The sequence below is a fragment of the Nilaparvata lugens genome, unplaced genomic scaffold (genome assembly GCF_014356525.2).
Source record: "Nilaparvata lugens isolate BPH unplaced genomic scaffold, ASM1435652v1 scaffold6711, whole genome shotgun sequence".
NCBI lineage: Eukaryota > Metazoa > Arthropoda > Insecta > Hemiptera > Delphacidae > Nilaparvata > Nilaparvata lugens.
The window spans coordinates 5081-10849 of record NW_024092462.1 but is presented as its reverse complement, the minus strand read 5'-3'; the positions used below and the strand labels follow the sequence as shown (position 1 = coordinate 10849).

General features: G+C 27.4%; 1 long non-coding RNA gene across 1 annotated transcript; it reads left to right on the top strand.

The window, feature by feature from the left end:
* Nucleotides 1-6: 6 nt before the first annotated feature.
* On the top strand, nucleotides 7-2496 carry LOC120356415. Its single transcript, XR_005574022.1, has 2 exons — nucleotides 7-1556; nucleotides 1647-2496. It is a non-coding gene; the product is annotated as an uncharacterized LOC120356415 (long non-coding RNA).
* Nucleotides 2497-5769: the final 3273 nt, after the last annotated feature.

The window sequence follows — 5769 nt, the reverse complement described above, 5'->3', positions numbered from 1 at the left end:
TAGTAGCTGACGTAAAATAGGCTCGGGTATCAATATCTATACCTACAGTAAATATATGGTGAGCTCAAACAATAAAACCTAAAATTCCAATTGCAATTATTGCATAAATTATTCCAATAGATCCGAAAGTTTCCCTTTTTCCTCTTTCTTGTATAATAATATGAGAAATTAATCCAAATCCTGGAAGAATAAGGATGTAAACTTCTGGGTGACCAAAGAATCAGAATAAATGCTGGTAGAGGATTGGGTCTCCACCCCCGGTGGGGTCAAAAAATGATGTATTTAGATTTCGGTCAGTTAATAGTATAGTAATTGCTCCAGCTAGAACAGGAAGGGATAGAAGGAGTAAAATAGCTGTAATTAATACAGATCAACAGAATAGAGGTAATTTTTCTATTGAAATATTTTTTGATCGCATGTTTAAAATTGTTGAAATAAAATTAATTGCACCTATAATTGATCTAACCCCTGCGATGTGAAGAGAAAAAATGGTTAAATCTACAGATGGTCCGGAATGGGATGTTACTCTAGAAAGGGGGGGATAAACGGTTCAACCTGTTCCAGAACCAGTTCCAGTGAGTGATCTTGAAATTAATAAAATTAAAGATGGGGGTAAAAGTCAGAATCTTATATTATTTATTCGTGGGAAGGCTATATCTGGTGCACCAATTATTAAGGGTACTAATCAATTACCAAAACCTCCAATTAGAATTGGTATTACTATAAAGAAAATTATAATAAAAGCATGTGATGTAATTAAAACATTATAGATTTGATCATTTTTAATTAGAGATCCTGGTTGAGTTAATTCTGATCGGATAATTATACTACTTATGGTTCCTATAAATCCTGACCAAATACCTAGGATAAAGTAAAGGGTTCCAATGTCTTTATGATTAGTAGATATTAGCCATTTTTTCATTAACTAAAATCTAAATAGGGTGTCTGATTTAGGTAATAAATTGTAAATTTATTTAAGGGTTAATTTCCTCCTATTAAACTTAATCTAAGGCTTAAACCTAAGGAATATTTTCAACTTTGAAGGTTAATAGTTTAGATAACTTAAATCCTTAGTTTTTCTAAACCTTATATTCAAATATGATTTTAAATTGCAAATTTAAAGGTGAATGTGTTTTCTAAGGGATTTATATTCAAAAAATTAATATTATAGGAAATATTCAAAAAATTAATATTATAGGAAATACTATTAAATTTAGAATAGAAAAAGATTTAGCTGTATTATTCTTAAAATTTTTCTTTTTTAGGGAAAATTGCTTATATGTAAATAATTGATTTGAATATACATGAATATTGAGATTATGAGGTTAAAATTATAATTCTGGGGAGAATTATAAGGGGTTTTAATTAATTCATTTTGGGAAGAATCCTAAAAAGGGGGGGCCTTATAGATTACGAAACTTCCTCCTATTAAATTAATTTTAGGCTTTAACCTAGGGAGTACATTCAATTTTATAGGTAAATATAGTTATATAATTGGAATCTCGGTTTTTTCTAAACCTTATATTCAAATATGATTTTAAATTGCAAATTTAAAGGTGAATGTGTTTTCTAAGGGATTTATATTCAAAAAATTAATATTATAGGAAATACTATTAAATTTATGATTTTAAATTGCAAATTTAAAGGTGAATGTGTTTTCTAAGGGATTTATATTCAAAAAATTAATATTATAGGAAATACTATTAAATTTAGAATAGAAAAAGATTTAGCTGTATTATTCTTAAAATTTTTCTTTTTTAGGGAAAATTGCTTATATGTAAATAATTGATTTGAATATACATGAATATTGAGATTATGAGGTTAAAATTATAATTCTGGGGAGAATTATAAGGGGTTTTAATTAATTCATTTTGGGAAGAATCCTAAAAAGGGGGGGGGCCTTATAGATTACGAAACTTCCTCCTATTAAATTAATTTTAGGCTTTAACCTAGGGAGTACATTCAATTTTATAGGTAAATATAGTTTATATAATTGGAATCTCGGTTTTTTCTAAACCTTATATTCAAATATGATTTTAAATTGCAAATTTAAAGGTGAATGTGTTTTCTAAGGGATTTATATTCAAAAAATTAATATTATAGGAAATACTATTAAATTTAGAATAGAAAAAGATTTAGCTGTATTATTCTTAAAATTTTTCTTTTTTAGGGAAAATTGCTTATATGTAAATAATTGATTTGAATATACATGAATATTGAGATTATGAGGTTAAAATTATAATTCTGGGGAGAATTATAAGGGGTTTTAATTAATTCATTTTGGGAAGAATCCTAAAAAGGGGGGGGGCCTTATAGATTACGAAACTTCCTCCTATTAAATTAATTTTAGGCTTTAACCTAGGGAGTACATTCAATTTTATAGGTAAATATAGTTTATATAATTGGAATCTCGGTTTTTTCTAAACCTTATATTCAAATATGATTTTAAATTGCAAATTTAAAGGTGAATGTGTTTTCTAAGGGATTTATATTCAACGAATTCATGATCAGAAAACGCAAAATTTGATTACAAAAGAATTTGTGATATGAAGATGCAAAATTTGATTACACGAATTTGTGATATGAAGACGCAAATTTGATTACAACGAATTTGTGATATGAAGACGCAAAATTGATTACAACGAATTTGTGATATGAAGACGCAAATTTGATTACAACGAATTGTGATATGAAGATGCAAAGTGATATGAAGACGCAAAATTTGATTACAACGAATTTGTGATATGAAGACGCAAAATTTGATTACAACGAATTTGTGATATGAAGACGCAAAATTTGATTACAACGAATTTGTGATATGAAGACGCAAAATTTGATTACAACGAATTTGTGATATGAAACGCAAAATTTGATTACAACGAATTTGTGATATGAAGACGCAAAATTTGATTACAACGAATTTGTGATATGAAGACGCAAAATTTGATTACAACGAATTTGTGATATGAAGACGCAAAATTTGATTACAACGAATTTGTGATATGAAGACGCAAAATTTGATTACAACGAATTTGTGATATGAAACGCAAAATTTGATTACAACGAATTTTGCGTCTTCATATCACAAATTCGTTGTAATCAAATTTTGCGTCTTCATATCACAAATTCGTTGTAATCAAATTTTGCGTCTTCATATCACAAATTCGTTGTAATCAAATTTTGCGTCTTCATATCACAAATTCGTTGTAATCAAATTTTGCGTCTTCATATCACAAATTCGTTGTAATCAAATTTTGCGTCTTCATATCACAAATTCGTTGTAATCAAATTTTGCGTCTTCATATCACAAATTCGTTGTAATCAAATTTTGCGTCTTCATATCACAAATTCGTTGTAATCAAATTTTGCGTCTTCATATCACAAATTCGTTGTAATCAAATTTTGCGTCTTCATATCACAAATTCGTTGTAATCAAATTTTGCGTCTTCATATCACAAATTCGTTGTAATCAAATTTTGCGTCTTCATATCACAAATTCGTTGTAATCAAATTTTGCGTCTTCATATCACAAATTCGTTGTAATCAAATTTTGCGTCTTCATATCACAAATTCGTTGTAATCAAATTTTGCGTCTTCATATCACAAATTCGTTGTAATCAAATTTTGCGTCTTCATATCACAAATTCGTTGTAATCAAATTTTGCGTCTTCATATCACAAATTCGTTGTAATCAAATTTTGCGTCTTCATATCACAAATTCGTTGTAATCAAATTTTGCGTCTTCATATCACAAATTCGTTGTAATCAAATTTTGCGTCTTCATATCACAAATTCGTTGTAATCAAATTTTGCGTCTTCATATCACAAATTCGTTGTAATCAAATTTTGCGTCTTCATATCACAAATTCGTTGTAATCAAATTTTGCGTCTTCATATCACAAATTCGTTGTAATCAAATTTTGCGTCTTCATATCACAAATTCGTTGTAATCAAATTTTGCGTCTTCATATCACAAATTCGTTGTAATCAAATTTTGCGTCTTCATATCACAAATTCGTTGTAATCAAATTTTGCGTCTTCATATCACAAATTCGTTGTAATCAAATTTTGCGTCTTCATATCACAAATTCGTTGTAATCAAATTTTGCGTCTTCATATCACAAATTCGTTGTAATCAAATTTTGCGTCTTCATATCACAAATTCGTTGTAATCAAATTTTGCGTCTTCATATCACAAATTCGTTGTAATCAAATTTTGCGTCTTCATATCACAAATTCGTTGTAATCAAATTTTGCGTCTTCATATCACAAATTTGTTTACAACGAATTTATGATCAGTAAACGCATAATTTGATTACAAAAGAATTTGTGATATGAAGACGCAATATTTGATTACAACGAATTGTGATATGAAGACCAAAATTTGATTACAATGAATTTGTGATATGATGACGCAAAAATTTGATTACAACGAATTTGTGATATGAAGATGCAAAATTTTATTACAACGAATTTGTGATATGAAGACGCAGAATTGATTACAACGAATTTGTGATATGAAGACGCAAAATTTGATTACAACGAATTTATGATCAGAAAACGCAAAATTTGATTACAAAAGAATTGTGATATGAAGACGCAATTATTTGATTACAAAAATTTGTGATATGAAGATGCAAAATTTGATTACAACGAATTTATGATCAGAAAACGCATAATTTGATTACAAAAGAATTTGTGATATGAAGACGCAATTATTTGATTACAACGAATTGTGATATGAAGACGCAAAATTTGATACAACGAATTTGTGATATGAAGACGCAAAATTGATTACAACGAATTTATGATCAGAAAACGCATAATTTGATACAAAAGAATTTGTGATATGAAGACGCAATTATTGATTACAACGAATTGTGATATGAAGACGCAAAATTTGAATACAACGAATTTATGATCAGAAAACGCATAATCTGATTACAAAAGAATTTGTGATATGAAGACGCAATTATTTGATTACAACGATTTGTGATATGAAGACACAAAATTTGATTACAACAAATTTGTGATATGAAGACGCAAAATTTGATTACAACGAATTTGTGATATGAATACACAAAATTTGATTACAACGAATTTGTGATATGGAGACGCAAAATTTGATTACAACGAATTTATGATCAGAAAACGCAAAATTTGATTACAAAAGAATTTGTGATATGGAGACGCAATTATTGATTACAACGAATTTGTGATATGAAGACGCAAAATTTGATTACAACGAATTGTGATATGAAGACGCAAAATTTGATTAGAACGAATTTATGATCAGAAAACGCATAATTTGATTACAAAAGAATTTGTGATATGAAGACGCAATTTTTGATACAACGAATTTAAATGAAATTATTCATTTTGGGAAAAATCCTAAAAGGGGGGGAGCCCTTAGGGATAATATATTTAGATTTATAGTTATTTTGGTTCTTAAAGGTAAAAAATCCAATGATTCAAATAATTTAAATCATTTAATTCAATAGGTTTATTAATTTAAAATTAATATAATGTAGAAAATTAAGAAGTTTATATATTTTTTTTCTAATCATAAAGCTGAGGATATTCAAGGTAAATTGAAAATTGAAGAAAATGCTATTATTTTTTTTAAATTTAATTGATTTAATCCTCTTAATCTTCGATAATAAGAGTAATTAATAGGGGGATTATTAATATCTTAAATCTAATTAATTTATTAATTAAAATAATTGGGGGAATTTTAATTAATGTTGTTAATAATAGACATTCTATTCA